Source organism: Balaenoptera physalus (assembly GCF_965194825.1).
Source record: "Balaenoptera physalus genome assembly, chromosome: 12".
NCBI lineage: Eukaryota > Metazoa > Chordata > Mammalia > Artiodactyla > Balaenopteridae > Balaenoptera > Balaenoptera physalus.
The window spans coordinates 66,224,312-66,243,426 of record NC_138897.1 but is presented as its reverse complement, the minus strand read 5'-3'; the positions used below and the strand labels follow the sequence as shown (position 1 = coordinate 66,243,426).

General features: G+C 41.7%; 1 long non-coding RNA gene and 1 pseudogene across 2 annotated transcripts in view; both read left to right on the top strand.

Moving 5' to 3' along the window:
• Positions 1 to 19,115, top strand: part of LOC309640278 — a 711,494-nt gene that overhangs the window by 213,224 nt on the left and 479,155 nt on the right. The gene's annotated exons all lie outside the window — the stretch shown is intronic.
• LOC309640227 (small ribosomal subunit protein uS2 pseudogene) lies at positions 15,849 to 16,855 on the top strand (annotated as a pseudogene). Its single transcript has one exon. The product of its transcript is annotated as a small ribosomal subunit protein uS2 pseudogene (transcript).

Below are 19,115 nucleotides of genomic sequence, written 5' to 3'. Positions count from 1 at the left end.
CCCAATAACTGTGCTATAAAGATCAATCTGATGGTAATAGCAAGTGCAGATTTTACTGGATACCATTTCTGTTTGTCCACGTTATAGGTTTTCTCAGATTAGCATTTTGAAAGGTACTGAATAATGAATACACCAGAGCCAATGTGGGGATAGCCTGGCTGACATTCATTCAATCAAGTATTTGTTTAGGTTGCTACAATAGTAAACTTCCTCTTTCCGTGACTACTTTCTAAATTGGCATAATATTTTGTTAAATCTGTAACCCATGTGGAAAAAGTCCTAAGAGGGACAGGCTTTGTTATTCACTAAACCAGCGGTTCCCCAACCTTTTTGGCACCAGGGACTGGTTTCATGGAAAGCAATCTTTCCTCGGAGGGGAGGCAGGGTTGAGGGGGGAGGGTTCAGGCGGTAATGCGAGCGATGGGGAGCTGCAGATGAAGCTTCGCGTGCTCACCCGCCGCTCACCTCCTGCTGTGCGGCCCGGTTCCTAACAGGCCCCAGACTGGTACTGGTCCACACTACACCATTCCTCAATCCATTCAGTGTTTGCCAACTTCCTCTCGTGAGTCAGGGAAGGGGCAATAGGTGTTGACGATGTCGAGATTAAGGACACAGCCCTGCCTTCAGGGAGCTCACATTCCAGCTACTAGTACATGACTGGGTTCTTAGGTGGATTTGTCCACTGAATAGAATGGAATGTACGACACCAAACTCTCCTAGTACATGGTCAGCCCCCTTTGAAATCTGATGTTCTTTTGCTGTGATGTAGTTTTGCAACTTGTCCTGTTGTTTTAGGAATAATAAACATGCAAAACAACAGACACTATTGAGCACCTAGTATAACCAGGTGGTAAGGACACCATGGCAGGCCCCCAATTATCCCCACTTCCTTGTATTCATGGCCTTAAATAATCTTCTTTTTTTAAAAAATTAATTAATTAATTTTTAATTTATTTTTGGCTGTGTTGAGTCTTCGTTTCTGTGCCAGGGCTTTCTCTAGTTGCGGCGAGCGGGGGCCACTCTTCATCGCGGTGTGCAGACCTCTCACTATCGCGGCCTCTCTTGTTGCAGAGCACAGGCTCCAGACGCGCAGGCTCAGTAATTGTGGCTTATGGGCCCAGTTGCTCTGCGGCATGTGGGATCCTCCCAGACCAGGGCTTGAACCCGTGTCCCCTGTATTGGCAGGCGGATTCTCAACCACTGCACCACCAGGGAAGCCCAATCTCCTTCTCTTAAGTGTGGTCTGTATCTAGTGACTTGCTCCTAACCCATAGAATATGGCAAAGGTGATGGATGTCACTTCTACGATTAGGTTAGGAAAGACTATGGCTTCTCTCTCTGTTGCCTTCTTGGCTTCCATGCTTTGGTGATGCAAACTGCCGTACTGGAGAGGCCCACCTGGCAAGGACCTGAGGGTGGCCTCCAGCCAACAGCCATCTCAGAACGGAGACCCTCAGTTTACCAGTCCATGAGGAACTTAATGCTGCCAACAACCATGTGAACTTGGAAGCAGATCCTTGCCCAGTCAGGCCTTCAGATGAGACTCAAGCCTTGGCTGACATCGTGATTTCAGCTTGTGAAGGACCCTGAGAAAGAGGACCTGGGCAGGCTGTGCCCAGATTCCTGACTCATAGAAACTGTGACATAATACATGTATCTTGTAAGCTGGTAAGTTTTAGGGTAATTTGTTATGCAGCAATAGATGTGTAATATGGAAACTATCCCTGTTCTTAAGAGTTGGTAGGATAGATGGAGTCAGACAGAACAGTAACTACAGCACAATGTGAAAAGAAGTGCCATCTTTAGTAACTTGGCAGAGGTTGAAATTGGGGACTCAATTCTGTGATTCTGGTATTTCAATTCTAGTCTCAGGCTAACTTGATTTATGTTCTTATAGATTTTTCAGCTGGAAAGACTCATAAGCAACCCCATCCCTTTAGTTCTTACCCTGTATCCCACCTGAAAAGAAGAATAATGGTACATATTGGAATTGCCCAACTTGATGGCGTGTTCCTTGAGGGTAGGAAGAATGTTTTACACTTAGCGCTCTTTTAAGCATCTAGTTCCTGCTGTTTTGTATGAGGGGAAGGCTCGCAAAATATGAATGATGAACTATATCCTCATAGTTAGTAAAAGAGCAAAAAACACATGAAAGACCTTTGAATTCCCTGAATGACCTGGTGCATGTACTGGAGATAGGGTGGAGGTGGGAAGCTGCCAGAGCAGTCCTATACAGGGCTATGATGACAGTTCATAAGCCAAACATAAGAAACCTTGGAAGACTTCCGCAGGTAATACTTAGTGTGACGCTGCATACTTCCTCCAGAAGCTTTCCAGAATCACTGAAACGGCAGCTCTGAGTGTTATTTTAACTGACCGTAGTGGATGCCGCCTGTGTTCTGCTTATACCCCCTGGGTACGCACCATCACAGTATATTTTATTTATTTATCTTTTAAAATTTTATTTATTTATTTTTGGCTGTGTTGGGTCTTCATTGCTGCACGTGGGCTTTCTCTAGTTGCGGTGAGCAAGGGCTACTCTTCGCTGCGGTGCATGGGCTTCTCATTGTCATGGCTTCTCTTGTTGCGGAGCACGGGCTCTAGATGCGTGGGTTTCAGTAGTTGTGGCTTGTGGGCTCTAGAGCGCAGGCTCAGTAGTTGTGGCGCACGGGCTTAGTTGCTCCACGGCATTTGGGATCTTCCCGGACCAGGGCTCGAACCCGTGTCCCCTGCATCGGCAGGCGGATTCTTAACCACTGCGCCACCAGGGAAGACCCCTCACGGTATATTTTAGAACAACCTTACTGCAAGCACCCACTGCTCTCCCTGTGAGGGCTGCAGCCAGAAGTGCAGTGCAGCCCTCAGCCCATGACCGTGTGACCAGGAGGAATCCCCAAGTGTCCTCACCCTCCTTCGGTGGGAGGACTCTGCGCTGTGTTCTACGCTCTCATCCATAGCTCCCCAGCGGCACTGAACCCCGGGGCCACCCAGGGGTAACCCACTCAATAACACTTCCTTGGGTCACCCCTCAAATCAACTACTTGGTCTCAAGTTTTCATCTCAAAGTTGGCTTCTGGGGAAACCCAACTGAAGACCCTAGTGAACAAATAAAGACCGGAGACTAAAGTCAGAGTCTAGCTGCGTTAGTCCCGCTGAAGCTGTCTTGCTCAAGAACTAGACATAACTTGGTGAAGAGGGATCCAGTGAAGAATGCTGGGTGGGGGTGTGCATGACTTCTAAGCTGACTTGCTCCCTGGGGTGGGATGAACATGAGGGCTCAGATCCAGCTGCTGGTGCTGAGAGAAAATTGGGCTCCAGGGCTGTAGCCAAAGGGCGTGGCAACAGGAGACTGCATTTTATGTCAGCAGCTGGCTGCAGAGACCGGCCTGCAGGAGTCCAGTCCCCTATCAGACAGGAGAGCACAGTGGCAGTGAGTTCAGGTGGTGTTTGGACGTCTAGGCAGCCAGCAGTGATGGGGAACGTTGTCAGGGGGAGCTGGACTCCAGCACTGAGTCAGGGTCCAGGGCAGGGGGCTTCCCTTCTCTGAGGATGAGCTGCGGGACAAAGCAGCCCCAGTCCTAGAGAGAGTCTGGTGCTGACCATGAAACAACACATGAACTCAGGCTACAGAACAAAATAGAAGTGAGTCTAAGACCAGGGCCTTGGGGACAGTGACAAAGGGCTCTGGAACCAGAGACTCTCTGGTTTGGATCCAGGTCCCAGCTTTCCAGAAGGGTGACTTGTTCAACCTTTCTGAGCTCAGTTTCCTCATCAGTAGAATGACGATAACAGTTCCTCCCTCACGAAGTTGTGGAAGGGTTTTAGCAATAAAATGTGAAGTGGGAGCACGAGGTAAGTGTGTTCTTTCTCTGCCTGAGTAAGCTGGGGCAGCCCAGAGAGGCCACAGCCCCTCTGGAAACAGAACTTGCTTTGAGCACAGAAAGAAGGTAAGGGTGTTCTCAGAAACACGGATGGTCAAGGAAACCCATCCCATCCTTTCTTACTCATGCTGCTTCCCTGTACCAGCCAACTGCTTCTGCTGAAATGATGCATCCCAGGCAGAGGAGGGAGGAAGCAGCAGGGCTGAAGTCACGACTGGGATGTTGAGCAGGCCGGCACACCTGAGAACAGGTGTGCGTGTGCGTGCATGCACCAGACAGGTGGGGCAGAGAGAGGCGGTGGGGAAGGGGAGCCGCAGAGGTTGGCAGGGTGCCAGCTCGTGTATCCCCACTAGAGGTTCAGCACTGAAGGCAGGGTGATGAGGATCGAGGTCCAGATGCTTCCTGCCTAAGGTCGGATTTGTCCTGGAGACTGGCTGAGGTCAAAGCTGGCGACAAGGACCAGATTGCTCCAGCAATGGGGAGAGGAAGGCTGGAGAAGTAGTGAACTTGGAAGGGCTCTACCAGATTTCAGCACTGAGACAGTAAATCTGCCAAGACCTGTGATCAGGGGCCATAATGACCTTCAAGGCACAGTGTTGAACTCAGGTACATAATGAGGTTCAGGTACTAAATGATCAAGGTGGACCATGGCCAGTGTGCAGAGTGGATGTCAGTGCCTGCTAATTATCAGCCCTGTGTCCTGGGATCTGTTGAAAGGCTTCATAAGTACATATCTGTGGGTGCTTCAGGTAATGATTAATGCATAGGACTTGTGGAATGTTCCATTTCCAAGACACGCTTATCAAGCTAAATTTGTATTAAGCCTGTTAGACAGGAGGGAAGGTTACAAAAACCAGAGGAATCTTCTGAGAAAGGTAGCTATTTAATCACAACACTTATGATGCTTGACTCGAACACACTTAAACTGACCTAGAAATCTAGAGAGGAAAAATACAAGCTGTACTTTTCTTACGTACATCTTTGCCTTATCTTTGAGAGATGATTTTTTTAAAATGATTCAGAGTTCCCAATAAATTTTTAGAATATTGACAAATAAAACAGTTGCTAACACCTATGAATCAACACAGAGCCTGGTTTCCTTCAGCAAAGCTGGGAGAAGATTTTAGTCACCCAACCAAGCCCCATCTGTGCCCCAAGCAAGGTCCCAGGAGAGGTGGGTATGCTCTTGCTTTGGTCTCTTGACCTCCTGAGCTCTCCCAGCTCTCCAACAGCAAAAGCCCAAAATAGGGTCACTTCCACTGCTGCAGCTGACTCCAGGCATTATCACCCAAACCAAGACTGAAAGCTCCCCAGTAACACGGCGGGAGTACAAATGTTTATTTTTAAATAAATTACTTTTTTCTGGCTTAATCAAAAAGCTTTTATAAGGTTTGATTTTAAACCACATGCAAATACAGTAATCTCTGAAGGATTTGGCACAGATTTATTTATTTTCTTCAATTTCTAGTTTTTTAAATGTAGACACAGATTAGCTTAGATTAACATTGATTCTCAGAGCCCCCAAAAGCTCAGCACAAAGGACGAGGTTAACTGATGAGGGGCCTGAAACAGATTGAGCAGGTGTCTCTGACAGAATGCTGACACGTCCCTGTCGCCTACCCGTTGGAAGTTGAAGCCATTACACTGTGAAAGCAAACACATTTTGGCATCTAAACTCTACTGTGGAGTTTGATTTGCACCTTGGTTTTCTAGTTCCTGCTTCGCAAAGAATAAATAGCAGAGTTCAGTGTAGCCTTTAGTAGACAATCTCCACCGTGTGCAACAGCCAGAGTCCAAGTCTCCATCAAAAGACACTGGTGGCCAGATGCTTTCCAATATGATCCCCAAGCTACTGGCCAGTGATGTGAGAGCAGCAGAGATGGAAGGAAAACCCTTAGAAATTCTGCTGAGAAAATGTCCCCTTTCTTCCTAAGACGCATGTTCCTCCTGCCGAGAGAGGCTGTGTGCTTTGGATGGTGTTTAAAGATGTTTAAAGGCAGTTTTTTGGAGGCGGGGGCAGGGGGGATGTTTTCAGACGGACTTGACCAATCCCATGTCCAATCTGAGTTTTTCTTCAAAAGCCTTTCAATTTCTTCTCTTGATATAATCTTCTTTGGGCTGAGGGCTGTTTTTCCTCCAACACTGTGGGTGTCTAGTTCAGAAATTACTAGTATCTTGTGGGTCATCACAGTGGACACTCTGGGGGTGACATCATCTAGGTTCATGCTGGGTGTCCAGTAGCGTTTGATCCACGTCATAACTGCAAACAGAAATTGAGGCTGCCTGGGCATATACCCAGAAAAGATGAAAACTCTAATTCAAAAAGATAAATGCACCCCAATGTTCATAGCAGCACTGTTTACAATAGCCAAGATATGGAAGCAACCTAAGTGTCCATCAACAGATGAATGGATAAAGAAGATGTGGTACATATGTACAATGGATTATTACTTAGACAGAAAACAGAATGAAATAATGCCATTTGCAGCAACATGGATGGACCTAGAGATTATCATACTAAGTGAAGTAAGTCAGACAGAGAAAGGCAAATATCACATGATTATCATTTATATGTGGAATCTCAAAAAATGATACAAATGAACTTATTTACAAAACAGAAAGAGACTCACAGACATAGAAAACAAACTTATGGTTACCAAAGCGGGAAGAGGGGAGAGGGATAAATTAGGAGTTTGGGATTAACAGATACAAACTATTGTACTATGCATAAAATAGATAAACAATAAGGACCTACCGTATAGCACAGTGAACTATAATAACCTATAATAGAAAAGAATATGAAAAAGAATATATATACTTGTATAACTGAATCACTTTGCTGTGCACCTGAAACACTGTAAATCAGCTATATTTCAATACCAAAAAAACTTTAAAAATTAAAATGAAAAAAAACAAGAAATTGAGGCTGGAGCTGTGCTCCGTTCCCATTGCTGAGGTGCAGCCCCACGCAAGGGCCCTGCAGGTTCTCTTCCTGGAACCCCGGGATACCTGAGACTCTGGTGGGCTGGTCAGGCTCTGTGACAAGCAGGAAAGACACTCTGAGTTCATTACTTTTATCTTTTGCAAGATACTTTATAAGTATTTATAATAAAGGTAATATAATATTGAAATAAAATTCAAGTCCATTTTGCTTCCCTCCTCCTTCGCCTTCTTTCACTTTTTTCCCCAGAGACAACCCCAGGGAGTGTCCTCCAGTACACCTCTCTAAGCGTATATGTATCCATTGGCAATATATAGTGGGTTTTTTTTATTTTAAATAATTTGTATCCTACTGTTTAAATTTTCTACAACCTGTTTCTTTTTTCTTCTCAGTGGTATGTTTTAGTGACCTATGTTAATAAGGTTAACACACAGAGACCTAGTTCATTTTTTAAATTGCTATTTTAATGTTCTTGGGCATATAAACTTTACTTTTTATTTCTCTCTGATGGGTTTTAGATTGTTCTTTTGGTAGCTGTCTCTTAGCACTTATTTGCAAGTTTCTCTAGAGGAGGACTTTCTAGGTCACAAGGAATGTAAATTTTCAGCTTTACTGGATATTGGTAATTTGACATCAAAACAATTGTATTCATTTTCACTCCCACTAGTAGAAGATGCAAGTTCCTCTTTTCCACTTCCTTTCCAACATCTCATATTGTCTGGTTTGACGTTTTGTAGACAATCAGAGGGATATAATGTGGCATCTAATTTAATTCGTGTTTCTCTAAGTATAGTGAGGAGGAGGACATTTTGTGAATTTTGGTGATTTTGTTTGCCTTTTCTCCTTCCTCTTCATATTTTTTGTCCATTCTTAAAAATTGGGGGTTTCATTTTGTTGCTTTTTAATTTTATTTCCTTGTGTTTCTTAGATACTTTGCAATACATGTTACAAATATCTTCTCCTAGTTTGTGGCTTGTTTTTTCAATCAAATCTTTAAGCTAAACTTTAATTTTGGCATCATTTAAAAAATACATGCAAATTTCTAAGTCTTTTCCTTTACGATTCATACTTTCTGGCTTAAGATATTCTGCTTAACTCAACGTCATGAAGATAATCTGTACATTTCCTTCTAATCATATAAAAGTTGTGCTTCACATATTTTGGTCTTTATTCTTTCTGGAACTTATCTGTGAAAAGAGTGTTCAATAAAGTTCTAATTTTATTTATTTACAGATAACCTTCTGATTGTGCAAACAATTCAGGCTCACTGTTAAAATTCAACTAATCATTTAACATATGAAGAAAGACATTAAAAGTCACCTGAAATCCTACTGCCCCAAGAGAGTCACCACTGATATTTTCAATATCATTTGTTGATATCTCCTCTTCCCCCCTTGATTATGATCCTGCAGCTGTCACACAGGGAGTGGACTTTTCTAGCATTCAAGTAAACTTAAAGAATTAATACTAGAGCATCACTACTCATCAGGGAAATGGAAATCAAAACCACAACGAGATATCGTCTCACACCTGTCAGAATGGCCATCACCAGGAAGACCACAAATAACAAATGTTGGAGAGAATGTGGAGAAAAGAGAACCTCTCACACTGTTGGTGGAAATGTAAACTGGTGTAGCTACCGTGGAAGACAGTATGGAGGTTTCTCAAAAAACTAAAAATAAAATTACCATACGACCCAGCAATTCCACTCCTGGGTATAAAGCTGAAAAAAACCAAAACAATAATTCAAAAAGATACATGTACCCAATGTTCATAGCAGCATTATTTACAATTGCCAAGATATGGAAACAACCTAAGTGTCCATTAACAGATGAATGGATAAAGAGGTTATGGCATACATATATATATAAATGGAATACTACTCAGCCATAAAAAACAATGAAATTTTGCCATTTGTAGCAACCTGGATGGACCTGGAGGGCATTATGCTAAGTGAAATAGGTCAGACAGAAAAAGACAAATACTGTAGGATATCACTTATATGTGTAATCTAAAAACTACAATAAACTAGTGAATATAACAAAAAAGAAGCAGGCCCACAGATACAGAGAACAAACTAGTGGTGACCAGTGGGGAGGGGGAGGGGCAATAAAGGGGTGGGGGAGTGGGAGGCACAGATTACTGGGTGTAAGATACGCTCAAGAGAAATGCAAATCAAAACTACAATGAGGTATCACCTCACACTGGTCAGAATGGCCATCATCAAAAAATCTACAAACAACAAATGCTGGAGAGGGTGTAGAGAAAAGGGAACCCTCTTGCACTGTTGGTGGGAATGTAAATTGATACAGCCACTATGGAGAACAGTACGGAGTTTCCTTAAAAAACTAAAAATACAACTACCATATGACCCAGCAATCCCACTACTGGGCATATACCCTGAGAAAACCATAATTCAAAAAGAGTCATGTATCACAACTAGCTGCTGGACAATCATCGACAGGAAGACACTGGAATTCACCAAAAAAGATACCCCACATCCAAAGACAAAGGAGAAACCACTATGAGATGGTAGGAGGGGCGCAATCACGGTAAAATCAAATCCCATAACTGCTGGGTGGGTGACTCACAGACTGGAGAACACTTATACCACAGAAGTCCACCCACTGGAGTGAAGGTTGTGAGCCCCATGTCAGGCTTCCCAACCTGGGGTTCTGGCAACAGGAAGAGGAATTCCTAGAGAATCAGACTTTGAAGGCTAGTGGGATTTGATTGCAGGACTTTGACAGGACTGGGGGAAACAGAGACTCCACTCTTGGAGGGCACACACAAAGTAGTGTGCGCATCAGGACCCAGGGGAAGGAGCAGTGACCCTGGGGGAGACTGAACCAGACCTACCTGCTAGTGTTGGAGGGTCTCCTGCAGAGGCGGGGGGTGGCTGTGGCTCACCATGGGGACAAGGACACTGGCAGCAGAGGTTCTGGGGGTGCTCCTTGGCATGAGCCCTCCCAGAGTCAGTCATTGGCCCCATCAGGGAGCCCCGGTAGGTTCCAGTGTTGGGGTGCCTCAGGCCAAACAACCAACAGGGAGGGAACCCAGCCCCACCCATCAGCAGTCAAGTGGATTAAAGTTTTACTGAGCTCTGCCCACCACAGCAACAGTCAGCTCTACCCACCACCAGTCCCTCCCATCAGGAAACTTGCACAAGCCTCTTAGATAGCCTCATCCACCAGATGGCAGACAGCAGAAGCAAGAAGAACTACAATCCTGAAGCCTGGGGAACAAAAACTACATTCACAGAAAGACAAGATGAAAAGGCAGAGGGCTATGTACCAGATGAAGGAACAAGATAAAACCCCAGAAAAACAATTAAATGAAGTGGAGATAGGCAACCGTCCAGAAAAAGAATTCAGAAAAATGATAGTGAAGATGATCCAGGACCTCGGAAAAAGAATGGAGGAAAAGATCGAGAAGATGCAAGAAATGTTTAACACAGACCTAGAAGAATTAAAGAACAAACAAACAGAGATGAACAAAACAATAACTGAAATGAAAACTACACTAGAAGGAATCAATAGCAGAATAACTGAGGCAGAAGAACGGATAAGTGACCTGGAAGACAGAATGGTGGAATTCACTGCTGCGGAACAGACTAAAGAAAAAAGAATGAAAAGAAATGAAGACAGCCTAAGAGACCTCTGGGACAACATTAAACGCAACAACATTTGCATTATAGGGGTCCCAGAAGGAGAAGAGAGAGAGAAAGGACCAGAGAATATATCTGAAGAGATTATAGTCGAAAACTTCCCTAACATGGGAAAGGAAATGGCTACCCAAGTCCAGGAAGCACAGTGAGTCCTATACAGGATAAACCCAAGGAGAAACAGGCCGAGACACATAGTAATCAAATTGGCAAAAATTAAAGACAAAGAAAAATTATTGAAAGCAGCAAGGGAAAAACGACAAATAACATACAAGGGAACTCCCATAAGGTTAACAGCTGATTTCTCAGCAGAAACTCTACAAGCCAGAAGGGAGTGGCATGATATACTTAAAGTGATGAAAGGGAAGAACCTACAACCAAGATTACTCTACCCAGCAAGGATCTCATTCAGATTCGATGGAGAAATCAAAAGCTTTACAGACAAGCAAAAGCTAAGAGAATTCAGCACCACCAAACCAGCTCTACAACAAATGCTAAAAGAACTTCTCTAAGTGGGAAACACAAGAGAAGAAAAGGACCTACAAAAACAAACCCAAAACAATTAAGAAAATGGTCACAGGAACATACATATCAATAATTACCTTAAATGTGAATGGATTAAATGCTCCAACCAAAAGACACAGGCTTGCTGAATGGATACAAACACAAGACCCATATATATGCTGTCTACAAGAGACCCACTTCAGACCTAGGGACACATACAGACTGTAAGTGAGGGGATGGAAAAAGATATTCCATGCAAATGGAAATCAAAAGAAAGCTAGAGTAGCAATACTCATATCAGATAACACACACTTTAAAATAAAGAATGTTACAAGAGACAAGGAAGGACATTACATAATGATCAAGGGGTCAATCCAAGAAGAAGATATAACAATTATAAATATATATTCACCCAACATAGGAGCACCTCAATACATAAGGCAACTGCTAACAGCTATAAAAGAGGAAATCGACAGTAACACAATAATAGTGGGGGACTTTAACACCCCACTTACACCAATGGACAGATCATCCAAAATGAAAATAAAAAAGGAAACAGAAGCTTTAAATGACACAATAGACCAGATAGATTTAATTGATATTTATAGGACATTCCATCCAAAAACAGCAGATTACACTTTCTTCTCAAATACACATGGAACATTCTCCAGGATAGATCACATCTTGGGTCACAAATCAAGCCTCAGTAAATTTAAGAAAATTGAAATCATATCAAGCATCTTTTCTGACCACAATGCTATGAGATTAGAAATGAGTTACAGGGGAAAAACCGTAAAAACCACAAACACATGGAGGCTAAACAATACATTACTAAATAACCAAGAGATCACTGAAGAAATCAAAGAGGAAATCAAAAAATACCTAGAGACAAATGACAATGAAAACACGACGATCCAAAACCTATGGGATGCAGCAAAAGCAGTTCTAAGAGGGAAGTTTATAGCTACACAAACCTACCTCAAGAAACAAGAAAAATCTCAAATAAACAATCTAACCTTACACCTAAAGGAACCAGAGAGAGAAGAGCAAACAAAACCCAAAGTTAGCAGAAGGAAAGAAATCATAAAGATCAGAGCAGAAATAAATGAAATAGAAACAAAGAAAACAATAGCAAAGATCAATAAAAGTAAAAGCTGGTTCTTTGAGAAGATAAACAAAATTGATAAACCATTAGCCAGACTCATCAAGACGAAGAGGGAGAAGACTCAAATCAATAAAATTAGAAATGAAAAAGGAGAAGTTACAACAGACACCACGGAAATACAAAGCATCCTAAAAGACTACTACAAGCAACTCTATGCCAATAAAATGGACAACCTGGAAGAAATGGACAAATTCTTAGACAGGTATAACCTTCCAAGACTGAACCAGGAAGAAACAGAAAATATGAACAGACCAATCACAAGTAATGAAGTTGAAACTGTGATTAAAAATCTTCCAACAAACAAAAGTCCAGGACCAGATGGCTTCACAGGTGAATTCTATCAAACATTTAGAGAAGAGCTAACACCCATCCTTCTCAAACTCTTCCAAAAAACTGCAGAGGAAGGAACACTCCCAAACTCATTCTATGAGGCCACCATCACCCTGATACCAAAACCAGACAAAGATACTACAGAAAAAGAAAATTACAGACCAATATCACTAATGAACATAGATGCAAAAATCCTCAACAAAATACTAGCAAACAGAATCCAAAAACATTAAAAGGATAATATACCATGATCAAGTGGGATTTATCCCAGGGATGCAAGGATTCTTCAATATATGCAAATCAATCAATGTGATACACCATATTAACAAATTGAAGAATAAAAACCATATGATCATCTCAATAGATGCAAAAAAAGCTTTTGACAAAATTCAACACCCATTTATGATAAAAACTCTCCAGAAAGTCGGCATAGAGGGAACCTACCTCAACATAATAAAGGCCAGAACTGACAAACCCACAGCAAACATCATTCTCAATGGTGAGAAATTGAAAGCATTTCCTCTAAGATCAGGAAAAAGACAAGGATGTCCACTCTCACCACCATTATTCAAAATAGTTTTGGAAGTCCTAGCCACGGCAATCAGAGAAGAAAAAGAAATAAAAGGAATACAAATTGGAAAAGAAGAAGTAAAACTGTCAGTGTTTGCAGATGACATGATACTGTACATAGAGAATCCTAAAAATGCCACCAGAAAATTACTAGAGCTAATCAATGAATTTGGTAAAGTTGCAGGATACAAAATTAATGCACAGAAATCTCTTGCATTCCTATACGCTAATGATGAAAAATCTGAAAGAGAAATTAAGGAAACACTCCCATTTACCACTACAACAAAAAGAATAAAATACCTAGGAATAAACCTACCTAGGGAGACAAAATACCTGTATGCAGAAAACTATAAGACACTGATGAAAGAAATTAAAGATGATACCAAAGATGGAGAGATACACCATGTTCTTGGATTGGAAGAATCAATATTGTGAAAATGACTATACTACCCAAAGCAATCTATAGATTCAATGCAATCTCTATCAAATTACCAATGGCATTCTTCACGGAACTAGAACAAAAAATCTTAAAATCTGTATGGAGACACAAAAGACCCCGAATAGCCAAAGCAGTCTTGAGGGAAAAAAACGGAGCTGGAGGAATCAGACTCCCTGACTTCAGACAATACTACAAAGCTACAGTAATCAAGACAATATGGTACTGGCACAAAAACAGAAACATAGATCAATGGAACAAGATAGAAAGCCCAGAGATAAACCCATGCACCTATGGTCAACTAATCTATGACAAAGGAGGCAAAGATATACAATGGAGAAAAGACAGTCTCTTCAATAAGTGGTGCTGGGAAAACTGGACAGCTACAGGTAAAAGAATGAAATTAGAACACTCCCTAACACCATACACAAAAATAAACTCAAAATGGATTAGAGACCTAAATGTAAGACCGGACACTATAAAAATCTTAGAGGAAAACATTGGAAGAACACTCTTTGACATAAATCACAGCAAGATCTTTTTTGACCTACCTCCTAGAGTAATGGAAATAAAAACAAAAATAAACAAATGGGACCTAATGAAACTTCAAAGCTTTTGCACAGCAAAGGAAACCATAAACAAGATGAAAAGACAACCCTTAGAATGGGAGAAAATATTTGCAAATGAATCAATGAACAAAGGATTAATCTCCAAAATATATAAACAGCTCATGCAGCTCAATATTAAAGAAACAAACAACCCAATCCAAAAATGGGCAGAAGACCTAAAATGACATTTCTCCAAAGAAGACATACAGATGGCCAAGAAGCACATGAAAAGCTGCTCCACATCACTAATTATTAGAGAAATGCAAATCAAAACTACAATGAGGTATCACCTCACACCACTTAGAATGGGTATCACCAGAAAATCTACAAACAACAAATGTTGGAGAGGGTGTGGAGAAAAGGGAACCCTCTTGTACTGTTGGTGGGAATGTAAATTGATACAGCCACTATGGAGAACAGTATGGAGGTTCCTTAAAAAACTAAAAGTAGAATTACCATATGACCCAGCAATCCCACTACTGGGCATATACCCAGAGAAAACCATAATTCAAAAAGATGCATGCACCCCAATGTTCATTGCAGCACTATTTACAATAGCCAGGTCATGGAAGCTACCTAAATGCCCATCAACAGACGAATGGATAAAGAAGTTGTGGTACATATATACAATGGAATATTACTCAGCCATAAAAAGGAACGAAATTGAGTCATTTGTTGAGACATGGATGGATCTAGAGACTGTCATAGAGAGTGAAGTAAGTCAGAAAGAGAATAACAAATATCGTATATTAACGCATGTATGTGGAACATAGAAAAATGGTTCAGATGAACCAGTTTGCAGGGCAGAAGTTGAGACACAGATGTAGAGAACAAACGTATGGACACCAAGGGGGGAAAGCCAAGGGGGGTGGGAATGGTGGTGTGATGAATTGGGCGATTGGGATTGACATGTATACACTGATGTGTATAAAACTGATGACTAATAAGAACCTGCTGTATAAAAAAATAAATAAAATTCAAAAAAAAAAAAAAGAGTCCTGTACCGCAATGTTCATTGCAGCACTATTTACAATAGCCAGGATATGGAAGTAACCTAAGTGTCCATCAACAGATGAATGGATAAAGAAGATGTGGCACATATATACAATGGAATATTACTCAGCCATAAAAAGAAACGAAATTGAGTTATTTGTAGTGAGGTGGATGGACCTAGAGTCTGTCATACAGAGTGAAGTAAGTCAGGAAGAGAAAAACAAATACCGTATGCTCACACATATATATGGAATCTAAAAAAAAAAAAAAAAAAGGTTCTGAAGAACCTAGGGGCAGGACAGGAATAAAGACACAGACATAGAGAATGGACTTGAGGACACGGGGAGAGGGAAGGATAAGCTGGGAGCAAGTGAGAGAGGGGCATGGACATATATACACTACCAAATGTAAAATAGCTAGCTAGTGGGAAGCCGCCTCATAGCACAGGGAGTTCAGCTCGGTGCTTTGTGACCATCTAGAGGGGTATGATAGGGAGGGTGGGAGGGAGACGCAAGAGGGAGGAGATATGGGGATATATGTATATGTATAGCTGATTCACTTTGTTATACAGCAGAAACTAACACAATATTGTAAAGCAATTATACTCCAATAAAGATGTTAAAAAAAAAAAAGATAGGCTCAGGGATGTATTGTATAACACAGGGAATATAGCCCATATTTTGTAATTACTGTAAATGGAATGTAACCTTTAAAATTATATTTAAAAAAAATTTTTTTAAAGAATACTAGCTTTCTTTCCGCGTCAGTCAGACAGGGGTCCATATGGCGTTGTTCTGGATTCCCATCATAACTTAAAGGGAAACTTTCACAATGTCCGGAGCCCTTGATGTCCTGCAAATGACGGAGGAGGATGTCCTCAAATTCCTTGCAGCAGGAACCCACTTAGGTGGCACCAACCTTGACTTCCAAATGGAACAGTACATCTACAAAAGGAAAAGTGATGGCATCTACATCATAAATCTGAAGAGAACCTGGGAGAAGCTTCTGTTGTCAGCTCGTGCCATTGTTGCCATTGAAAACCCAGCTGATGTCAGTGTCGTATCCTCCAGGAATACTGGCCAGCGAGCTGTGCTGAAGTTTGCTGCTGCCACTGGAGCCACTCCTATTGCTGGCCGCTTCACTCCTGGAACCTTCACTAACCAGAGCCAGGCAGCCTTCAGGGAGCCAAGACTTCTGGTGGTTACTGATCCCAGGGCTGACCACCAGCCCCTCACAGAGGCCTCTTACGTTAACCTGCCTACCACTGCTCTGTGTAACACAGACTCTCCTCTGCATTATGTGGACATTGCCATCCCATGCAACAAGGGAGCTCACTCAGTGGGTCTGATGTGGTGGATGCTTGCCCGGGAAGTTCTGCGCATGCGTGGCACCATCTCCCGTGAACACCCATGGGAGGTCACGCCTGATGTCTACTTCTACAGAGATCCTGAAGAGACTGAAAAGGAAAAGCAGGCGGCAGCTGAGAAGGCTGTGACCAAGGAGGAATTTTAGGGTGAATGGACCGCCCCACCTCCTGAGTTCACTGCTCCTCAGCCTGAGGTGGCGGACTGGTCCGAAGGTGTGCAGGTGCCCTCTGTGCCTATTCAGCAGTTCCCCACTGAAGACTGGTCTGGAGCTCCCACTGCTCAGGCCACTGAGTGGGTAGGAACAACCACTGAGTGGTCTTAAGCTGTTCTTCCACAAACTCTTAAAATGGAAATAAGCTGACGGAAAGTAAACGGTTTCTAAAAAAAAAAAAAAAAGAATACTAGATCTGGATATAATTTATAGAATTTGAAGTATCAGCATACAGGATTTTCAAGTTAGAGTACATCATGTGATTGCCTCATTTCATTAAGCAATGTAAATAAGTAAAAAGAATAAAAAGGAGCATCGTGTGAGAAGTTAGGATTTCCCAGGAAAAGCCAGTTCTCTATGGTTTGGGAACGTATAGCACTAAGAACTGCCAGTTTTTGAAACCAGAGCACAAGTTCTCCTAGTGTCACATCCAGCATGCTAGGTTCATCTTGCTAAATGTTTTCCAATTAAGACCATTGATAGTGCCTCTAACAAATAACTTATCTTTAATTTTGTCACAGAAGTATGTAAGTAAAAACAGAGCCAATTCCTAGAAAAGCTCTAACTAATTTGATAAAATGTGTGTACCTGCATCACTCTATTTTGGAGATTCTGTGGAAAGAAGTCATTTATCAAATTTCATTACCATCAAGAAACAGGCCATCATATCTTTCCTCTGCATACATGAATATCACTTGCTGTTCTTCATGAACTCATATGTAAATTCCTCTGTGGGTACATTAAAAACACATTTGATTTTTGAATTAAAACAATTATCAAAACCATATATAGATCACGTTTATCTGCATGCGGGATGAGAGTTACTCAGCCTTTATGTAGACGTTTTACAATATACAAAGCATGGATTTTTGCAAATGTATCCGGTCATTACTAATTTCTGTGCCAAAGTGGTGTGAAAACGTTTTAAATGACTAGAATATTCAGTGTAGAGTTCAGTTAAAAATTGCAGAACTGTATGAAGAGATTTGGAAGAGCTACATAAGGATTAAGTCCGTCATCCCGAATGTAGCCATGGAGCTGAATTCGGAACGAACCCAGGCTGCTAGACTGCATCACTGGTCCACCCCCTCAGATCTGGAAAGCTGTTTTCCTTGAGGACACTGCTAAGGAGAAAAGAGGAAATCGTCTCTATATGTGTTTCTGAGACGACTTCAAGGGGTTTTCAGTGGGCAAAAAATTTCCAGCGTGCGGGTTTTTTTTTGTTTGTTTTTTGTTTTGTCTTCAACTAGCTTGGTGCTGTCACTACAGTCATTTTACCTGACCTCTTTTTTTCAACAGGCATAAGGCAAGGCTGAGCTCATACTTTCATGAAAGCCACTCTGCCATCTAAGCAGAACGAACGTTGTTAGAAGAGCACAAATTGTAATTAAACAAAAATCCAGCAGCCAGCAGTTTCTTTTGACCACAGTGGTTTTTTCCTCCTGTTCATTCTGCTGAAACAGCAGCGCTGCTGTACACTGCAAGTCCCTACTTTCTGCTCGAATTTGCTGTTCCTCTGATGAGAATTGTGCGTGAGGACGTTTTGTTTCGGGTGTGTTAAGGGTTGCACATGCAGCTGGATTTCAAGTTTCTAAAGACGTGGGTCTCTCCCTCATTTCCATATCTTCTCCTCTATAGGATCCAACCCGGGGCTGTCGTAGGTGCTAGATTATTGTCTGTTGAGTGAATGTGAGACTGAATAAATGAGTGACTGAGCAGATATTTCCAGTCCCCTGTTTTGTAAACTAAACAGTGTAAGCTGGATGGGATCCATTTCAATTACAGAGCAGGATCTGTGCAATGCAGAAATAAAAAGATGAGAACAAGACTCCAACAAGATGAGGCAGGAGTTGGAGTTCACCAATTCCTTAGTGATGGTGGTTTAGATCTGTGTAGACGTATGTCATAGGGTATATACATGTGTGTATGTACAGATAGTATGTGTTATGTAATTATACACCCATTCATGTAATTATTTCTATAGTTCTATGTGTTGTATATTATGTATACATGTAGGACATATATATAAGCATATATGTATTGTGTATGTGTGTATATACATGTATGTATGTGTAGATGTGTACAAATATATATACGTGTGTATATATATATATATATATATATATATATATATATTTCAAAGAATTTGCAGCAGAATTCCTCTTGACAACTATCTTTGTTTAGAAAAATACCTTGATTATCCACTTGTGGGTGGAAAGGAAGTATAAAGTCATAGCTAAACAAATCTGAATCTATACATCCAGAGGAATCTGGGAGTCAAGAGAGTAGAAGGGAAAGAGATTGAAGAGAGAGGTGGGATTCTACAAGGCTTTGCTTGGGAAAGTCATCGTGGGGGAAGGCAAAGAAAAGAGGCTGAATTCCAGGTCTGGGTTGGTCCAAAGCAGAAAAAAGATGCCGACAGTGGAAGTGGCCCCCAAGAGAGAT